Source organism: Aquarana catesbeiana, linkage group LG02 (genome assembly GCF_042186555.1).
Source record: "Aquarana catesbeiana isolate 2022-GZ linkage group LG02, ASM4218655v1, whole genome shotgun sequence".
NCBI classification, from domain to species: Eukaryota; Metazoa; Chordata; class Amphibia; order Anura; family Ranidae; genus Aquarana; species Aquarana catesbeiana.
The window spans coordinates 209556371-209579395 of record NC_133325.1 but is presented as its reverse complement, the minus strand read 5'-3'; positions in this window follow the sequence as shown (position 1 = coordinate 209579395).

The following is a 23025-nucleotide window of genomic DNA, read 5'->3' as shown; positions in this document are numbered from 1 at the left end:
GGGCTCTGACGATCTCTTCCTGGAATTTAAGGAAGGATCCAGTCTGTCCTGAAGCTCTGTATAGCACATGAGCGTTCAGCAAAGCCAATTGAAAAAAATAAAAAGACACTTTTTTGTACCAGCGTCTGGCCTTACGGGCAACTAGGTACGGCGCCAACAACTGGTCATTGAGGTCCACCCCTCCCATATTAAGGTTGTATTCGTGGACACAGAGGGGTTTCTCCACAACACCAGTCGCCGTAGGAATTTGGGTCGTCGTGTCTGCATGAAGGGAGGTGAGAACGAAAACATTCTTCTTATCCCTCCACTTCATAGCGAGCAAATTATTATACTTCAAGCAGGCTCTCTCCCCCAGCCTAAGACGGGAATCTACAAGCCGCTGGGGAAAGCCCCAGCGATTAGGTCGCACGGTGCCACATGCTCCAATCTGCTGATCAAACAAGTGACTAAAAAGTGGCACGCTCGTATAATAATTGTCCACGTACAAGTGGTACCCCTTTCCGAATAAGGGTGACACCAAGTCCCACACTATCTTGCCAGCGCTTCCTATGTAGTCAGGGCAGTTTGTCGGCTCTACATGACTATCTTTGCCCTCGTAAACCATAAAACTATATGTATAGCCTGTGGCCCTGTCACAGAGCTTATACATCTTGACCCCGTATCTGGTACGCTTGCTGGGAAGGTACTGTTTGAATGACAAGCGGCCAGAAAATTTAATCAGGGACTCATCAATGCAGACAACTTGATGGGGGGTAAACAAGTCTGCAAAACGTTGGTTGAAGTGGTTTACGAGGGGCCGAATTTTGTAGAGCCGATCGTATGCAGGGTCTCCACGAGGACGACAGAGTTCATTGTCGTTGAAGTGCATGAACCGCAAAATCTGCTCGTATCGTGCCCTGGCCATGGAAGCAGAGAACAAGGATGAATGGTAAATTGGGTCAGTGGACCAATATGACCGCAACTTACTCTTTTTATTCAACCCCATGAGGAGGGAAAGGCCCAGAAAGGTCTTAAATTTGGAGACCGTAATTGGTCTCCAATCTCTGGCAAGGGAGGACTGGGGATTAGCGGCGATGTGTTGACCAGCGTATAAATTGCTTTGGTCTACAATAGATCTATAGAGATCTTCGGTGAAAAACAGTGAATAAAAATCCAGTGGCGTAAAGTCAACTGTTTCCACCTGAATTCCGGATTGGCCAGTGAAAGGGGGAAGTACGGGTGCTGCAGAAGTGGAGGGTTCCCAATTCGGATTGGCCAATGCAGCAGGAAGGGCACTAGGGGCACGACGGGCCTGTCTTTGTCTTCTTGGTGGCAGTGGGACACTACTAGTGCTTGCCACCTCGCCAGATTGAACTGCACTTATGGGACTCGCCACGTCACCACGTGATACTGCAGTGCTGGATGTACGACCAGGGTGTACTAGGCCGCTGATGCTTGCCAGTTCACCAGAAGGAATAGCGGCGCTAGTACTTCTCTGCTCCATACGAGAGCCCTGCGGTTCTTGCACTTCAAGGACAGAAGAAGATTGGGGTCTGGTACGCCTGACCTTAGCAGGGACCACAACTCTGTCATCAGAGCTATCTGTCATGGAGCCGCTGTCCTCTACAGGTTCGTATTCTGAGCCTGAACTTGACAGATGAGTGACTTCCTCTTCACTATCTGTCATACTCAGAAACGTGTAGGCCTCTTCACTAGTGTACCTTCGATTTGCCATTTTGGGCTCTAAATTTAGGGGTACACTAGTGAGACTCACAGGCAAAAAAGCTCCTGACTGTCAGCGACTGTATCAAAACGCTACCAAAAAACTGTTAGCGATCGCAGGGATCAGGCCTGACTCTGCGAACGCTGCAGTTATGTGTGCTTAGTGTTTTGTAAGTGTCAGTTATCGATCGATACTGCACTTGGGTGGGCTGGGCAGGGCTGGGCCGAGGAGCAAAACGCAGGTGCTAGCAGGTATCTGGGCTGATCCCGCTAACACTGCGTTTCAGGGAACCCTAAACTGCTGGGGAGTATAGATCTGATCGGATCAGGTGTCGATCCGCTCAGATACTATAGCACTAAGGGAGGTGTATGCTGCGTGCGTGGGTTTTAGCAGTACTGGCGCTAACCTGACGCTGCCTGGGGCGACGCAGACCTTATCTGACCCTAAAAATGTAATTTATATCACCGCCGGGCAATTAGGGGGTTAAACCTTTATAGGGTAATAAACGGCGGGTGCCCTAAAACTATAATAAACTGTAATAAACTGTAATAAACTACAAAAAACAAACTAGCTAACCAGCGTCACCCGTAACACTTATACAGTGATCGCTGGTGAAAGGGTTAACTAGGGGGCAATCAGGGGGTTAAAACCTTTAGCAGGTAGTATATGGGGGTCCCTGTCGCTATAAAACACTGACAGCAAACCTATATACTTACCTCCCTAACTAGCGTCACCTGTGTCACTAATACAGCGATCAGAAAAACGATCGCTTAGCGACACTGGTGACGGGGGGTAATAAAGGGGTTAACTTTTATTAGGGGGGGTTAGGGGGGTACCCTGGACCTAAGGGGGGGTACCCTAGACCTAAAGGGGGCTAACCTAACTGCCCTAACACTTGTAACTGACACAAACTGACACCAATGCAAAAAAAAAAAATGCTATTGGTGTCAGAATGACAGGGGGTACAGGGGGGTGATCGGGGGGTGATCGGGGGGTGATGGGGGGTGACAAGTGTGCCTGGCGTGTTCTACTGTTAGTGTAGTGTTGTGCAGACTTACTTGATGTCTTCTCTCCTCGGCGCCGGATCAAAAAGACCGACTCGAGGAGGGATGACATCACTTCCTTTCCCTCTGTTTACATTACAGAGGGAAAGGAAGCATTTTCATTCGCCGGGAGCGATCGGGAGGGGGTGGCCAACAATGGATGGCCTCCCCCTCACCTCTCATCGCCCGGGAAGAAATGGCGACCGCCTCGGGCACCGGGGGGGGGACCGATCGGACCCCCCACCCGCGGAAGGCAAATCACGTATATGTACGTGATTTTGCCTGTCCGTGCCACCTTGCCGACGTAAATCGGCGTGAGGCGGTCGTCAAGTGGTTAACCACTTCCTGCCCGCTGACCATCATACGACATCCTTGACTTTGTGCGGGGATATCTGAATGATGCCTGCAGCTACAGGCATCATTCAGATATCAGCTTTTTCAGGTGGCGATTCCCTACACCATAAGAATGATCATAGCAGCTGTTCCACTGCTTGATTGTTCCTATGTTAGGTGAGAGGGGACGTCCCCCCTCCCGCCGCCCTCAGGTGCTTCTACCGACTCACCACTACGATCAAAGCCAGGGTCTTTTTTTTATTTCAGGCTTCCCAGCCTAGAGGTGAGATGTGGGGTCTTATTGACCCCACAGCTCACTGTAAAGAGGATTTGTCATGACGCTTGCATTCCTTGTAATAGGAATAAAAGTGATCAAAATTTTTTTTTGGGGGAAAAAAGTGTCAAACTAAAATAAATAAAGTAAAATGAACAATAAAAAAAAAATTAAAGCGCCCCTGTCTGTGTGCTTGCATGCAGAAGCAAACGCATATGTAAGTCCCGCCCACATATGAAAACCACATGTGTTCAAACGACAGATGTGAGGTATCGATGCGAACGTTAGAGCGAGAGCAATAATTTTGGCCCTAGACCTCCTCTGTAACTCAAAACATGTAACCAGTAAAAAAATTTAAAGCGTCGCCTATGGAGATTTTTAAGTAGTGAAGTTTGCCGCCATTCCACGAGCGTGTACAATTTTGAAGGGTGACATGTTAGGTATCTATTTACTCGGTGTAACTTCATCTTTCACATTATGCAAAAACATTGGGTTAACTTTACTGTTTTGTTTTTTTTTTAAGCACAAAACTGTTTTTTTTCCAAAAATTGCTGCACAAATACTGTGCGAGATAAAAAGTTGCAACAACTGCCATTGTATTCTCTAGGGACTTTGCTAAAAAAAACATATATAATGTTTTGGGGTTCTATGTAATTTTCTAGCAAATAAATTATGATTTTTAAATGTAGGAGAGAAATGTCAGTAAATTGGCCTGGGTTCTCCAGAACGCCTGAAGGTGCTCCATACATGTTGGGCCTCTGTATGTGGCCACGCTGTGTAAAAGTCTCACACATGTGGTATCGCCATACTCAAGAGTAATAGCAGAATGTGTTTTGGGGTGTAATTTGTGGTGTGCATATGCTGTTTGTGAGAAATAACCTACTAATTTGACAATTTTGTGAAAAAAAATTAAAAAAATCTTGATTTTGCAAAGAATTGTGGGAAAAAATGACAACTTCAAAAAAACTCACCATGCATCTTTCTAAATACATTGGAATGTCTTCTTTCCAAAAAGAGGTCATTTAGGGGGTATTTGTACTTTTCTGGCATGTTAGGGTCTCAAGAAATTAGATAGGCCGTCAGTACTTCAGGTGTGATCAATTTTCAGATATTGGCACCATAGCTTTTGGACTCTATAACTTTCACAAAGACCAAATAATATACACCAATTTGTGCTTATTTTTACCAAAGATTTGTAGCAGTATGAATTTTGGCCAAAATTTACGAGGAAAAATTACTAATTTGCTAAATTTTATAACAAAAACGAAGAAAAATTATTTTCTTTACCGAATTTTCAGTCTTTTTTCTTTTATAGCGCAAAAAATAAAAAACCAACGGTGATTAAATACCACCAAAAGAAAGCTCTATTTGTGTGAAAAAAAGGACACATTTCATATGGGTACAGTGTTGAGTAGGGATGAGCTTCGAGTTCGAGTCGAACTCATGTTCGACTCGAACATTGGCTGTTCGCAAGTTCACCGAACAGCGAACAATTTGGGGTGTTCGCGGCAAATTCGAATGCCGCGGAACACCCTTTAAAAGTCTATGGGAGAAATCAAAAGTGCTAATTTTAAAGGCTAATATGCAAGTTATTGTCATAAAAAGTGTTTGGGGACCTGGGTCCTGCCCCAGGGGACATGGATCAATGCAAAAAAAAGTTTTAAAAACGGCCGTTTTTTCAGGAGCAGTGATTTTAATAATGCTTAAAGTCAATCAATAAAAGTGTAATATCCCTTTAAATTTCGTACCTGGGGGGTGTCTATAGTGTGCCTGTAAAGGGGCGCATGTTTCCTGTGTTTAGAACAGTCTGACAGCAAAATGACATTTTGAAGGAAAAAACTCATTTAAAACTACTCGCGGCTATTGCATTGCCGACAATACACATAGAAGTTCATTGATAAAAACGGCATGGGAATTCCCCAAAGGGGAACCCCGAACCAAAATTAAAAAAAAAAAATGATGTGGGAGTCCCCCTAAATTCCATACCAGGCCCTTCAGGTCTGGTATGGATATTAAGGGGAACCCCGGCCAAAATTAAAAAAAAACAATGACGTGGGGTTCCCCCTAAATTCCATACCAGACCCTTCAGGTCTGGTATGGATTTTAAGGGGAACCCCGCGCCAAAAAAAAAAAAAAAAACGGCGTGGGGTCCCCCCAAAAATCCATACCAGACCCTTATCCGAGCACGCAACCTGGCAGGCCGCAGGAAAAGAGGGGGGGACGAGAGTGCGGCCCCCCCTCCCTCCTGAACCGTACCAGGCCACATGCCCTCAACATTGGGAGGGTGCTTTGGGGTAGCCCCCAAAACACCTTGTCCCCATGTTGATGAGGACAAGGGCCTCATCCCCACAACCCTGGCCGGTGGTTGTGGGGGTCTGCGGGCGGAGGGCTTATCGGAATCTGGAAGCCCCCTTTAACAAGGTGACCCCCAGATCCCGGCCCCCCCCCGTGTGAAATGGTAAGGGGGTACATAAGTACCCCTACCATTTCACGAAGAAAGTGTCAAAAATGTTAAAAATGACAAGAGACAGTTTTTGACAATTCCTTTATTTAAATGCTTCTTCTTTCTTCTATCTTCCTTCATCTTCTGGTTCTTCTGGTTCTTCTGGCTCTTCTGGTTCTTCCTCCGGCGTTCTCGTCCAGCATCTCCTCCGCGGCGTCTTCTATCTTCTTCTCCTCGGGCCGCTCCGCACCCATGGCATGGGGGGAGGCTCCCGCTCTTCTCTTCTTCTTTTCTTCTCTTCTTCTCTTCTTCTTTTCTTCTTTTCTTCTCTGGGCCGCTCCGCAATCCATGCTGGCATGGAGGGAGGCTCCCGCTGTGTGACGGCGCTCCTCGTCTGACAGTTCTTAAATAACGGGGGGGGGGCGGGGCCACCCGGTGACCCCGCCCCCCTCTGACGCACGGTGACTTGACGGGACTTCCCTGTGACGTCACGGGGAATGCCACAGGGAAGTCCCGTCAAGTCACCGTGCGTCAGAGGGGGGCGGGGTCACCGGGTGGCCCCGCCCCCCGTTATTTAAGAACTGTCAGACGAGGAGCGCCGTCACACAGCGGGAGCCTCCCTCCATGCCAGCATGGATTGCGGAGCGGCCCGGAGAAGAGGAGAAGAAAAGAAGAAAAGAAGAAGAGAAGAAGAGAAGAAAAGAAGAAGAGAAGAGCGGGAGCCTCCCCCCCATGCCATGGGTGCGGAGCGGCCCGAGGAGAAGAAGACAGAAGAGGACTTCCGGTTCCGGCGCCGCATGGAGTAGCTGTCTCTCCTCACAGCTCTCGCAACCAGGACAAAAATCCGCATAAAAAACCGGCCCAAAAGCCCGCATCCACCCTCAAACAACTCGGGCTCCAGCACCCAATACATGGACCGTTTTGTAGAACTCCGCGGCCCCCGTACCAACACGGCCCAGACGGCGCCGCCGGCCCAGCCGCAAATCGAGGCCCCGGCTTTGGCCTACACGGACCTGCACACAGGCGCCCAGCCGGCAGACATGGAAGTAAGTGGCAGTGCAGCCCCACACACATCTCCTCAGGCCTCCCAAGTTCAACCACAGCCACAATCCGTCTCTCCTCAGGCCCCTCTCTCTCAGGCCTTTCAATTATCAGCCCCCTCTCCACAGCTCACAGGGGACCATGCTACAGAGCGCATAGCACAGGCAGTGGCAGCTCTTCTGTCCCCCATGATCTCAACATCTGTGGAAAACGCTGTAAATGCGGGGATGAAGCAAATTAAGGCCCAGCTAGGAGAGCATAACACCAGGCTACATGAACTAGAACATCGCCTTTCAAACATGGAAGAAGAGATGTACCAAGCCCAAGCCACAGAACAAGCGCAGGACAAGACAAATCAATACATAATACAAAAACTTGATGATTTGGAAAATAGGTCCAGAAGGAGCAACCTGCGATTCGTGGGGATACCCGAATCGCTACAATCTTCTGCCTTATCAGACCTTTGCTCCCGACGCATCCCTGAGGCGCTAGGCATAACGAGCCCCTGCACAGTAGAACGCGCCCACAGAATGGGACCATACAATGAAGAGCGCAAGAATCCTCGCCCCATCATTGCTAAATATCTAAACTACTCCGACAAAGCTCTCATCCTCCAAAAATTTAGACAAACCCGCACACTCCAAATTGATGGTGTGAGGGTTCTGATCTTCGCCGACTACTCCATCGAGGTCTCAAAAAAACGCAAAGCCTTCCAACAGATATGCACAGAACTCTTCAAGCAACAAATAAAATTCACTCTAGCATTCCCAGCCACCCTGCGCCTCAAGACACCCAGTGGTGAACAGCTATCCTTCCAGGACCCACCAGAAGCGGAAGCATACGTGCGATCGTTACTCTCCAACACTCAACAGCAAACCCCCTCCAAGTGCACTCCACTCAACCGCTCCCTGGACCAACGGAGTCCACGCAAAGATTCCCCCAAACGCTTCAGATCTTCATACCCGGACCAACATCGCTTCACTCCTCGCTGAACTGAACACTGCAACCGCCATTGCGGGCTATCTAATATAACCTACGGACAGAGTATCAACTTGTCCCTTCTCAGGTTTTCTACCTTCCCTTTTATGGCATCACGTAATGTATAATGTTATATGTTTTGACTGTTCTCAGTTCTCAGAATTATTATCATTATATCAGACAGTACCTGTTTGAACACAGTTTTTTTTTTTCTATACGGTTATGCTCCCCTGGTCTCACTGTGTACGGCAACGTTCACCCTCACCCCCCCCCCCTAAAATTCCAGGTTTAAACACATCTAGAGATGCATGCCACCCTTCCACGGGCCAATTGGGCCCCAAACCATAACTGTCCTGTTATGGGAGTTGACTTACACAGTGATCCCATGCGGAAAAAAGTGAAGTTCTCAGCATTATTGCTTATGTTATTCGTTATGTTGCCTCCTCTTTATGGCATACCCCCCCTCTCCCTCCTCTCCCTTCTACAAGGCCCAAAACATCTCTCCCACACATCTAAAATGCCTCTTGACCACTACAAAAATGGCATACTTCTTGCCATAGCTGGTACTTTCACTCACCATCCACAAAACGATAAATTGTCATTATCTGCCCATACCCTTCACAACCCCCCCCCAACATGAAAATAATCTCATGGAACGTGAAGGGTCTCAGATCCCCTCAAAAAAGAATGAAAATTCTTAGGCACCTTAGACGGCTCAAAACCGATATAGCCCTACTCCAGGAGACACACCTTTCAGCCCCTGACTTCCACCGCATGAAGAAACTCTGGGTAGGCACTGTACTAGGCTCCGAGGCAGCAGGACGCAAAGCTGGCGTCCTCCTACTCATACATAAAAATCTCCCCTGCTCAATCCTGTCGACAAAAAACGATAATCAGGGCCGTCTGCTCACCACACATGTAAAAGTAGGCTCTAAAGAACTTATAATCACAAATGTTTATGCCCCCAACAGCCCAGGCAAGCAATTTTATTCAGACCTCTCCGGTTGGCTCCTAGAAAACATTCACCTCCCACACCTAATCGGAGGGGACTTCAATGACACCCTCCATCAGATAGATGACAGATCCTCTCCAAAAAACTCAAATCCACGCGCCAACCCTCCCGCCCCCTCTCTCTTCGCAAACACCATGGATTCTATTCATCTACAGGACCTATGGCGTCTATCCCACCCAACAGACAGGGAATTCACATTCTTCTCCAACCCACACAAAGTATTCACAAGAATAGATTATTTCTTTGGCTCTGACAACCTAATCCCTTTTCTCCAGAACACCGCAATACACGACATAACCATTTCCGACCACGCTCCCATAGAGGTAACTCTCGATAATCTAAACTTACCCCCACACCCCAACATCTGGCGGTTCCCTTCCTTCCTTCACAATAACACTGATTTCCAACAATATATGTCCGAGGCATGGACGGAATATTCTCTAAACAATGCCCCTCACATACATGACCCCAACCTATTTTGGGACGCCGGTAAAGCCTTCCTAAGAGGCCGTATCATCTCCTATACAACCTCCTTTAAACGTAACACCCTGTCCAAATACAAAGCAGCCAGCTCACGCCTACACCAGGCACAACGAACTTTATACACCGCGGACTCTCCAGCCAATCGTTTGGAATGGCAGGCAGCAAAAAGGGATTTCGATACATGGGCAAACACCCTTGAACACACCAAACAGGCTTACATAGAAGCCACCTTTCACAAATTCGGAAACAAAGCGGGCAAACTCCTATCCCGTCTATGTAAAGGCCCGTTCCGCCCTACCCACATTACATCACTTCGCGATAGCACAGGCGCCCTCCACTCCACTCCACAAACAATTAACAAAGTCATGCAACAATTTTACTCTACGCTCTACGCCCCAGACCCCATAGACACACAAAAAGCACGCGCTTTCCTAGAAAAAATAACCATGCCTAAGATTTCCACACTACAATTAGAATCCCTCAACGCTCCTATAACCCCCACCGAAATATCAACAACCATTCGCCACCTGACCCTCTCCAAGGCCCCAGGCCCAGACGGCTTCACCAGTGAATTTTACAGGACCCTACAACCCCTTCTGGAACCCACCCTCCTCCAAGTATACCAGAATATCTGCTCAGGGGGAGCTTACATACAGTCGGGAAACCAGGCTCTTATAAAATTACTATCCAAAAAGGGTAAAGACCCCCAAGAACCAGGCTCATACAGGCCCATATCACTTCTTAACCTAGATGTGAAAATCCTCTCAAAAATTATGGCCACCAGGCTGGCAGACATTATCCCTTCTTTAATTCACCCCGCCCAATCAGGCTTCGTAAAAGGTAGAACCGCCACCCTCAATATTCGAAAAGTCATGATGGCCCTAGAACATGCACTTCACCACCCAAACACCAACCACGCCATTATCACATTAGACGCAGAAAAGGCCTTCGACAACGTTAGCTTCGACTGGCTATCTATGACAATGTCTAAGATGGGATTTACTGGCCCATTCAATCATCTCATCTCTGCTATGTACAAAGCCCCAACAGCAAAATTAGTGGTAGCAGGCCTCATGTCAGAAGAATTTCGTCTCCACAAGGGCACTCGCCAAGGATGTCCCCTATCCCCGCTCCTTTTTAATATCGCCCTTGAACCCCTTTCCAGATATTTAACATCAGCAGCCCCCTTGCATGGCATAAAAATAGGCACACATGATATGCGCACATCCCTATTTGCTGACGACGTCCTCATATTCTCAGCCAACCCCCCCTCAGATATGTTAACTATTAAAAGGGTGTTCGATGAATTCCGCTTGTGCTCTGGCCTTCGCATCAATTACAGCAAAAGCGAAATTCTTCCCATTGGCACTCACTCTGTACCACAATGGACCCAACAATCTATTTTCCCGGTCGCAAAATCCCATATCACCTATTTAGGGATAAAAATAGGAAAAATTCCTTCATCATTGTACCATCTAAACTACCCTCCTTTACTATCAAAAATTTCTCAAGAATTAAATGCCTGGATGGACCTGCCCCTCTCGCTCTTGGGAAGATGCCACCTGGTAAAAATGGTCAGCTTCGCAAGACTACTATACCCATTGCAAACTATTCCGCTACTGCTACATCATAAAGATGTGACTTCGCTCAATGCCTCCTTAACAAAATTCCTTTGGCGAAACAAAAGACCACGCATTGCTCTAAAAAAACTACACCTTCCCAGGCGCGAAGGGGGCATCAGTTTACCACACATCAGAATGTACAATATAGCATGCCTGCTAAGAACCAGCATAGACTGGATAACGCAATCCTCCCGCTACTCAAATTTTTCCCTGGAATCCGACATGGCCCACCCTTACTCGTTAGTGGGCCTTCTACACTGCAGATGGAAGTCAGTCCCCCCCTCCCACCAACATAATCTACTATTAAGAGACACAGCGGTGGCTTGGAGAGAAGCAATGAAAATACTTAAGTCATCTCCTTTCATGTCATCACATCTCCCGATCCAAGGTAATCCGGCCTTCCCACAAGGACTAGATCACGAACCTTTCAGAATATGGGAACGAAAAGGCTTAACAAAATTCTCTTCCCTTTGCAACATCCAGACGGGCCAACCACTGCCATTTACCAACATTGCGGAAACCTTCGCTCTTCCTACCACTCATACCTTTCATTATAGGCAATGCATCAGCTTCCTAAAAGAGACATGCAAACAAGCAGATAAAAGATTCCAAACAAACATCATAGACCAAATGATATCAAACAACTCGTACAAGATCTCGGACATCTACGAACCCCTTCTACTTAAGTCATCCTCACCTCTTTCAGCATCATCGATAAAAAACTGGAATAAAGATTTCCCGGACTCCAACTTAGTGGAAAAAATCTTGCAAGGCCTCAACTCTGTACAAAAGCTAACACCCAATGAAATATGGAGAGAAACACAATTGAAAATAGCTCACAGAGCTTATATGCCCTTCTCATCGACAAAATCAGACTTGAGCAAAGCCTTCTGCCCACTGTGCCACACCCGGAAACCTTCCCTGGCCCATCGCTTCTGGGACTGCTCCTACATTTCAATTTTTTGGGACCAAGTTCTGGCCTACATATTCGAAGTGACTCTATTAAAATTACCCAAGGACCCGCTACTCCTTATCTTTGGCTACTGGGACCCAATACTCCTACCCTGGTCAAAATACACCGTCAGCGTCACAACCCCCTCAGGGAATTTAAAAGTCAACGCCTCACACAAAGGGTGGTCCCTAACCTGTCTTTTAATCGCAAGAAGAATAATCTTGAGAAACTGGATCTCGCCATCGCACCCTAACATCACCCAAGTCAAACGAGAGCTATCACACCTACTTACCAAAGATCGCATTAACACGGACTTCAAACAGAAATCCTCCTCAGACCGCTTTCACTCTAAATGGCACACCTTTATGCTCTCATCCCTCTCCCGAGAGGAAATAGCAAATGTGAGCCAATCCACCTTCTCATACCACGACTCCTACCAGCCGATGCAAAACAAGAAAACATCCCCACAAGAGGCTACTTCCTAACCTCATACTTCACATGGCCCTCCTCCCCCCCCCCTTTTTTTTCTCCTAGTTTGAGTTCTCCTCTCACCCATAGGTTCTCCTATTGATATCAAGTAATCTAGTATTCACAGAGAATGTCTAATCGGATCCATCCAGGCATTTAACATATTAGTCAATTATCTACTCTGTTAGGATCTATCTAGCTTTATCCATCCAATCACCCCTTATAGGCATACACTCCTGAAAACTACGGCTCTCTTTCCTTTTCTTTTTTTAGACTTGAGTTAACACCGTAATGTCTATATTATCTGTGAATGTACAAAACTATCAAAATATCTGTATACAACAATATATGTCATACCTTTTATTGTATGTTGGAAAAAGCGAAATAAAAACTTCTTGAAAAAAAAAAAAAAAAAAAAGAAGACAGAAGACGCCGCGGAGGAGATGCTGGACGAGAACGCCGGAGGAAGAACCAGAAGAGCCAGAAGAACCAGAAGAACCAGAAGATGAAGGAAGATAGAAGAAAGAAGAAGCATTTAAATAAAGGAATTGTCAAAAACTGTCTCTTGTCATTTTTAAAATTTTTGACACTTTCTTCGTGAAATGGTAGGGGTACTTATGTACCCCCTTACCATTTCACACAGGGGGGGGGCCGGGATCTGGGGGTCACCTTGTTAAAGGGGGCTTCCAGATTCCGATAAGCCCCCCGCCCGCAGACCCCCACAACCACCGGCCAGGGTTGTGGGGATGAGGCCCTTGTCCTCATCAACATGGGGACAAGGTGTTTTGGGGGGCTACCCCAAAGCACCCTCCCAATGTTGAGGGCATGTGGCCTGGTACGGTTCAGGAGGGAGGGGGGGCCGCACTCTCGTCCCCCCCTCTTTTCCTGCGGCCTGCCAGGTTGCGTGCTCGGATAAGGGTCTGGTATGGATTTTTGGGGGGACCCCACGCCGTTTTTTTTTTTTTTTTGGCGCGGGGTTCCCCTTAAAATCCATACCAGACCTGAAGGGTCTGGTATGGAATTTAGGGGGAACCCCACGTCATTTTTTTTTTAAATTTTGGCCGGGGTTCCCCTTAATATCCATACCAGACCTGAAGGGCCTGGTATGGAATTTAGGAGGACTCCCACGTCATTTTTTTTTTTTTATTTTGGTTCGGGGTTCCCCTTTGGGGAATTCCCATGCCGTTTTTATCAATGAACTTCTATGTGTATTGTCGGCAATGCAATAGCCGCGAGTAGTTTTAAATGAGTTTTTTCCTTCAAAATGTCATTTTGCTGTCAGACTGTTCTAAACACAGGAAACATGCGCCCCTTTACAGGCATACTATAGACCCCCCCCAGGTACGAAATTTAAAGGGATATTACACTTTTATTGTTTGACTTTAAGCATTATTAAAATCACTGCTCCTGAAAAAACGGCCGTTTTTAAAACTTTTTTTTGCATTGATCCATGTCCCCTGGGGCAGGACCCAGGTCCCCAAACACTTTTTATGACAATAACTTTCATATAAGCCTTTAAAATTAGCACTTTTGATTATTCATGTTCGTGTCCCATAGACTTTAACGGTGTTCGCATGTTCGAACGAACTTTTTTCCTGTTCGCATGTTCTGGTGCGAACCGAACAGGGGGGTGTTCGGCTCATCCCTAGTGTTGAGTAATTGTCATTCAAAATGAGCACCGAAAGCTGAAAATGAGCACCGAAAGCTGAAAATTGGTCTGGTTAGGAAGGGGGTTTAAGTGCCCAGTGGTCAAGTGGCTAAAATCTAACTGATTGTAGTGTATAGTCACCTTTAAAGATCAAGATATGAAAATATTAATTTATTTGGTTTAGAATCTCTTCTCTGTTCTTTGTAATGTATTGAAAGATTTGGGTAAAAAAAAAAACACATTTCAAAGATATATTAGAAGTGATAGGAATGAGATTAGCATCAAAAGGGTTAATTAACTGAGAACACCTACTAATTGCCTAGCAAGACACATCCAATGAGATTAAATTTACCAACTGTATTGGGCGTGCGCTGTTATCAATGAGAAAACCGCAGTTGCCCTAGCGACAGTTGCAGTTTACATACGCGGTTATTTATTATCACTATTTGTGCTTTAATGTGCGCCAGTTCGCATGTTCAATAAACCACTTTAGCCGCGGAAGAATTTACCCGCTTCCTAACCAAAGCACTTTTTGCGATTCGGCACTGCGATGCTTTAACTGACAATTGTACAGACGTGCGACGTGGCTCCAAAACAAAATTGATGTCCTTTTTGTCCCACAAATAGAGCTTTCTTTTGGTGGTATTTGATCACCCCTGCGGTTTTTCTTTTTTGCGCTATAAACAAAAAAAAAACAATTTTGAAAAAAATGCATTATTTTTTACATTTTGCTATAACAAATATACCCCAAAACTATATAAAAAAACATTTTTTTCCTCAGTTTAGGCTGATACGTATTCTTCTACATATTTTTGGTAAAAAAAATTGCAATAAGCATTTATTGATTGGTTTGCGCAAAAGTTATAGAGTTTACAAAAGAGGGGATAGTTTTATGGCATTTTTATTAATATTTTTTTTTTACTAGTAATGACGGTGATCAGCGATTTTTATCATGACTGCGACATTATGGTGGACACATCGGACATTTTTTACACATTTTTGGGACCATTGTCATTTATACAGCAATCAGTGCTATACTAATGCACTGATTCCTGTGTAAATGACACTGGCAGTGAAGGGGTTAACCACTAGGTGGCAGTGTAGGGGTTAAGTGTGTCCTGGGGAGTGTTTCTAACTGTGGGGGGAGGGACTGTGTGTGGCACGTCACTGATCTCTGCTCCCGATCACTGGGAGCAGAGATCAGTGACAGTGTCACTAGGCAGAACGGGGGGATGCTTGTTAACATTAGCATCTCCCCGTTCTTTGTCTCCGTGAGATCCGTGACCCAACTCATTGAGCTTGCCGCAGGTGCGTGCACGCACCCACAGGCTGCCTCTTAAAGGGCAACGTACAGGTACGTGATTCTGCCTGTACGTGCCCTTCTGCTGCAGTATATCTGTGTGAGGCGGTCAGCAAGCGGTTCGTGACTTTTCTGGAGCACCAAATAATGTATGAACTGGTGCAGTGCCTTCTTCTTAGTAAATCACCCCCTATGACTCATATCTGGTGGGAATGCCCAAAAATAAAAGAGTATTGGCAAGAAATACTAAATGACCCATGGACTTGTTTATTACACAATATTAATAATACAAAAAAACACTACAGGAAAACCATGATCCCATATTTAATAAATGCAGCAAAAGGACGAATACCAAAAAAATGGTTAGACCCAGGAAAACCAAACATAAAAGAATGGTTCGAAAGAATAGACTATATTTGTAAAATGGAATATCTTAGTAGTAGAGAGGAGGGACAGGTAGAAAGATTTAGGGGATTTTATATGTTTTGAGAAATTGTCATGAAATGTATGGATTTATTGTGCTGTTTTGTGAAAATTAAATGAAGATAAAATAAAAAACAATTAAAAAAACATTCCTGAAGGTTTGTTTCATTGGCAGTAATGGTAATGGAATAAAGATTTACATTTTATTAGGTTGTAGGATTGTCTGGATTTCTATTCATTAATTTTTTGTTTGTTTATTTGTTTTACAATAGCCCATTGCACCTCTTCTTAATGATTTAAACTGCTAAAACATGCTTTTGATAAAAAAAAAGTTGTTTGCTCAAACTGTTTCATATGCTGACATTATCTAAAGGGCATCTTTATCACAAGTGAGAAAAAGTATGATGTGTGTTTATTGAAGATCAAATCTGTGCTGTAAAATGCTAGAGAAGTGAAGCATGAACCTAAAGTTATGATGCAGAGAAATTAAAGACACCTGCTGCAGCCTAAAAATATTGTATTTAACTACCACAGAAGCCAAATTCTATCCAAGCATTTATCTTCCTGTCAATAAAACGTAAAATCATTTCATTTGAGAGGAAAGAACGTATGGGATACTATTTAGAAGAATACATTTTATAGATGATAACTGTTACCAGTGTACAATAAACCACTGAACTGAACGAAAGAGCTTACAGCCCCTTTGTAAGAAGCAGATCTGAGACAGACTAAACTAGTGAATAATTAGGAATTAACCTACAAAGTAAACCACAGGTATAAATTAGATAAAAGTTACATCTTAAAATACAATTTTATACCAAAGCCAAATTCTATCCACTCATTTATTTTCCTGTCAATAAAACATAAAATTCTATTATTGCAGAAGAAAGAAAGGATAGGATACTATTTAGGCCCCTTTCATACTGGCAGAGCCTGCCAGTGGATCCCCCTGCTCAGCAGGGGATCTCTCCGTTGATCCCCGCTGAGCAGGTGGGTGATGGGTCCGTGTCCATTCCGTTGATGCAGAGCGAAAACGGACACAACTCTGTTCTTTATGGTTCAGTTTAATGGAAATAGACCGCCTATCCATTTCCATCTGACTGTCATCCGATCTGCCAGATGTATGGGTAATGGATCCCCATCCATCAGTTTTTAACAGACACGATCGGATGTCAGCGGGGGTCAATGGGTGACACATGTCCACAGAGCAATGGATGGTCTGATCGGGTCGGCCTGAAAAACTGACTGGATAATTCTGGAGTTTGTATTATTCTCTCTCTGCCCCTAGATGGAGTCTGGTCCCATAGACCCTGATCAGATATCTGACCCACATGTCTATTTCTGATACACTAGGTTTATATTTTAATATGTCCTTATATCCTGGTTCATCATGTAATGGGGGAGAGCGTAACCATGGTGTCCGTTCTTTTCTATTTTTGTAAATTTCATTTTAATGCTTCTATTGCCCTGGGTTTACTGCACATACTGGGTTGTGTGCACATCTTGTTTCTGGGACTCTGTTTTGGCTGATAGGCCCATTGGTTATTCCCCTGGCAGGGGGCTGGACAGTCATGGACACTCTCCTATACATTGACGTAGCGTGTACTAGTGTGGTACCGTCGCTGAGGACATCAATGACGAAATGCATATGACGGAGCCACGCACACTACGTCACTTCCGGGTACTCGAGAAGGTGGAACATAGCTGGAGCACAGCAAGCCGCTGCTATCCCCTATCTCGGCTTACACATCTAGGCTTACGGCTTGTGCATTACCAGTGTATGCTAGCTGGCTGCAGATACACATGCTGTTTGGACCCTGTGTATGCTGTTTTTATTCATGATTTAATTTTAATAAACAGACAAAATATATTTTACTACACCATGGGAGCCATTTTTTTTCTTATATGACGAATATATCCATGGGCATACTCATTCTATTTGGAACCAAAGAGATGCTTCCGGGACCCATATAGCAGACATCTAGCTGAACTGACAGAGAGTAACTACATGCCTACTACCCCTGCAGGGGTGACTGGATCCGGTAAGTAGGGACCCTGGAGGGGGAGCACAGAAGTCACCTGGAGTTACCTAAAGCACTCAAGTCACCTGTTGTTGTTTTTTCTGCTATATATACGGGCACAACTTTATTATCCTATATACGGGAACTGTTACTGTATATATATTTTTTTACCCATAATACAGACTTACATGCCTCTTTTGATGGCTCCCTGATTTTTTTGTTTTTTTTGGATTTTTTACCACACTTTTTTGATTTATGGTCTATTTGCTTCTTTGAATATTTTATAATATCTATGTTTTTTGCATTTACATATTCCACCTGGTATCACTATATATTTGTTGCATGCAGTTAGCAACAGTATTGTACATTTTGTTATATTTGTTGCATGCAGTTAGCAACAGTATTGTACATTTTTCACATATAAGTTTTTTATATGTATGGCTTTGCACTATGCTTAGTGCGGAACACTCCTACTCACACTTGTATGATTCACACTTATTACACTCACCTTTAGTTGATATTTTACTTTAACCACACACATTTATTATGTACTATTAAGCCACTGTTTGGGCAATCCATTATGGGTGGTCATTGGGCATAGCTTCTCACATTTAGGTATTTTTGAGGGCCTTGCCCTCTACACATACATACCTGCACAGACTCCTTAACCTAACCCCATTAGAGGTTTTGTTGTGCTTTTTTTAGCTAGGGTAGAAGGTGTTGAGTACTGTCACATATCCCCTTTTTTAGGCATAGCCCTATATCCCAATATCAGTCTCTTAGTTATCAGGTAGCACCAATCCACCCCATTTTTTGTTTATTCACCAATTTCCCAGAGCCCCCTTAGGGGAGCCCTGTTAGGGGAGGCAGCAACCTTTTTCTATTATCTTAAGCGCAGTCCTTCTTTATCTTTATACCTAACTTTACTGTTGTCTGATTTTTTAATTCAAAAAAGTGTATTTTTTCAAAAAAAGTCCGCTTGTAATACCTCTGCACAAATACAGTGTGACAGGAAGTATTGCAAAGACCACCATTTTATTCTCTAGGGTGTTAGAAAAAAAATGTATAATGTTTGGGGGTTCTAAGTAATTTTCTACCAAAAAAACTGTTTTTAACTTGTAAACAACACATCTAAAAAAGGGGCCAGGTCCTTAAGTGGTTAAACGCCTTCCATTCTTTCCATTTATTTGTCATTCCCTCTATTCCCTCCTCTCCACTAGGGATGAGCCAATCCCCCCGGTTCGGTTTGCAGCAGAACATGCGAACAGGCAAAAAATGTGTTCGAACACACAAACACCATTAAAGTCTATGGGACACGAACATGAATAATCAAAAGTACTAATTTTAAAGGCTTATATGCAAGTTATTGTCATAAAAAGTGTTTGGGGACGTGGGTCCTGCCCCAGGGGACAATGCAAAAAAAGTTTAAAAAATGCAGTTTTTTCAGGAGCAGTGATTTTAATAATGCTTAAAGTAAAACAATAAAAGTGAAATATTCTTTTAAATTTTGTACCTGGGGGGTGTCTATAGTATGCCTGTAAAGTAACGCATCTTTTCCGTGTTTAGAACAGTATCTGCACAAAATGTCATTTCTAAAGGAAAAAAGTCATTTAAAACTACTCGCGGCTATAATGAATTGTCGGGTCTCGGCAATACGGATAAAAGTCATTGAAAAAATGGCATGAGATTCCCCCGCAGTCCATTACCAGGCCCTTTGGGTCTGGTAAGAATATTAAGGGGAACCCCGAACCAATTTTTTTTTTTAAATTGCGTGGGGGCCCCCCAAATTCCATACCAGGCCCTTCAGGTCTGGTATGGATATTAAGGGGAACCCACGCCAAAACTAAAAAAAAAATGGCATGGGGTGAAAAACGAAAACAAAGAGAGCCACATGGTTGTGTTACCTCTTATAACTTATTCATAGAGCATCCATAGTAATTTTCGCTTACATTTATAACCTGACTACTTTCTGCCATTAAACAAGGAAATTTTCCTGTGATGGGAGTATAGTTGCATGTTCGACCCCAGCGATCTCTCTACTTGGTCATGGGGCCGGACCTTAACGCTTATTTGTTTACTGTAGTTTTTTCAAATAAGGTGTACATTGCAGTGATCAAAAAGGACTATGTTTAACAAATAACACAACTACCTGGACTCAAATCCACTAAACATTGATATTCAGTCATAATTTCTCTTTTAGTGTTGGTCATATTTCTTACAAATTAGCTTCTCTTGCATACCAGTCAAACCAAGACTTACACTTTTGTTTCATCTTTTCACAGTTTCCTGTAGATGAAGAGTGTAATTTTTCATATGTACCGTGCGTATGTATAGTTTGTATTACTTCAGCAATATTTGGTATGTTTGGGTCCTTCCAGTGTCTTAAAATAGGTAATAAACTGCCTGTATATATATGCCAGTAGTATATGTGATACCACTATCCTATATTGTGAGGGATTATTATGTGGCTCTAGTGAGAGTACTGCCATACCTGGACTAAGTGACACTTGAAGGCCTGTAGTGATGAGTATTAGCTCTTCTATTCGGTACCAAAGTGGCCGTAGATTTGGGCAAGACCACATGATATGTAATAGTGTTCCCTTGTGCCTGCATATCCTCCAGCAGTTTGGAGAAGCCTCTATATTTTTGCAATACAGTATGGGGTCAAGTACCATCTAAGAATTAATTTCTGTTGCATTTCCCAGAGATTTGTTCTCTTTATAGAATTGTAGATGAGGCGGAGTGTTGGGTTGGGTATTCTGCCCCTAATTCCTGTTCCCAAGCTATCATTGATTAAGATGAGATTTTGTACGATATTTACTTATTTTGTCAGGGGTTATATACCACCTTGTGAGGCATTTATAGTTCATCTCTGCTGTATTAGAGTCAACTGCAGAGCTATATATCAATCTCAAAAAATGTCCTATTTTTTGTTTATTCCCTCGTGTTCCCAATTCTTTTTTCCATTTTTCTCTGTATGCCGGGACCTCCAGCCCTTCCTCTGTCAATAGAGTTTTATAAATCTGTGATATCACATTTTTTTGTATTTGATGCCATACTCAGCCGCTCCCACGGCCTTAGATCTGTCACTGATCTTATTGGTTGTGGCAAGGTTCTGACAAAGTGTTTCAACTGGAGGTAGTTCTTGAAATGTGCATATTTTCCTATTTCCTGTTATATCCTTTAATTGTGCATTTTCATTTTTTATCCAGACTCCAAATAATGTCCCTTTTCCTGTTGTAAAATAGTTTGCTTCTTTCAGTAATATTAGTGGAGAGTTATATTTCCATTTACCTTGCTTGTGTATTAGATCCCAAATTCCAAGTACATTTCGTGTCATTGCATGTGTATTCTCACCCAGTTCTCTATATTGAGGTGTGATCCAAATAATTCTACCTAACCGTGAATCACTCATTATGTTCTCAATTTGTACCCATCTTTTTTCATTTTTCTCTTTTGTCCACTCTATTACTTGTGAAATTAACACTGCATTATAATATTTTTTAAGGTCTTGCGTTTTATCTCTCCTTAATACCGAGAATGAGATTCTTGGCTTGCTATTCTGCAAATGAACTTACTGTAGTTATTATATTTTCTAATGTTTTAAATAAAATATGTCTGAGGTAGGAGAATAGGCAACATTTGAAATTTGTAAACAACTTTCAGTACTATTACCATCTTTATGGTATTTATTCTTCCTATCCATGAGAGGGACCTTGTTGCTATTTTTCTTATCTCCCTTTTTATTTAATTTAATAGTGAGATATAATTTACCTGGTATAATTTCCCTGGGGACGCCTGGGGACGCCAATCTGTACCTGGGGGGGGGTGGGAACGTCATTTGTTCTCTCGAGATCAGTTTACAGAATATCTAGATCAAATTCTGATCTGGAAACGCTATATAGATGATATTTTCATCATTTGGACAGGCACCAAAAAGACTTTACAACAATTCATACAGATGTTAAATGTAAACCATTTTAATTTAAAATTCACGTATCAATGTGATGATAAAACCATCAGCTTTCTAGATCTCGAGATTTACAAAGACGTCAACAATACTTTGTCAACAAACCTGTTTCGAAAAACAACAGCAGGAAATACACTGCTACATGCCACGAGCGCACACCCTTCTACCCTCATCAGTATACCATATGCGCAATACCTCCGCCTTCGCCTAAATTGTACGCAAATGACAGACTTTCAACACCAAGCGAACTTGCTTAGATCCCGGTTATTAGCTAGAGGTTACAGTCGATCCCTCTTACGTAAGGCCTTCAATAAAGCTAAGGGTAAATCACAGAACGATTTACTATATACAACAAAAGCCCGATCACAGAAACCCACTGTCAAAATGATTACCAAATTTTCTTCCCACCATCAGGACATCAACAACATTTTAAAAAAACACTGGCACTTTTTAATAGAGGACCCTATTATAAAGAAATATGTTAACACATATCCAGAAATATTTTATAGACGTGCAACATCCCTCAAGGACAAACTTGTATCTAGCCAATATAAAATTTACAATCCTGCCTCTCTCCAGCGACCAAGGGGCACATCACCCTGTGATAGTTGTTCATTCTGCCCGTGGATATCTTCCGAATACCCTATTTCACTGCCCAATGATGAAATTTATCATCCGAAATTTTCAGCTACATGTTGCACACAAGGGGTGGTTTACTTGATGGTCTGTACCTATGGGGTTTTCTATTTGGGGAAGACGGCCAGACAGCTAAGACAAAGAATTAACGACCATGTATACTACTCAGGGAATAGGAAGATGCTCACACTTGTGAGCAGACACCTTGATTTATATCATCAGTTTGACATGTCTTCTATTTCTTTTACTGTTCTGGCCATCATCCCCAAAAATCCCAGAGGTGGTGAATGGGACAAATTCATATTACAAAAAGAGACCCTGTGGATCGAGCGCCTAAATGCCACTAGGGCACCTGGCCTGAACAAATCCCATTCATATAGACCCTTTCTCTGATCCCATAACCATCTCTAAAAATCCCCCCAACATGTCTCATTACAACTGCATACATTTTTCATTATTTATTTGAATCAAACAACATAACATATTTTGTTACGGTCTTCTTCAAAATCCTCTTTTTTCCAGATCAATATATTCTGAAGTTTTTCTCCTTTGAATTGTAAATTGTTATTCTGAATGTCTATATGCACTACTCGATCCTTTTTGGATTTTATAATTATGTATATTTGTATATAATAATGTGTATATATCTTGTGTATTTTTTCTTTCCTCGCCCTTG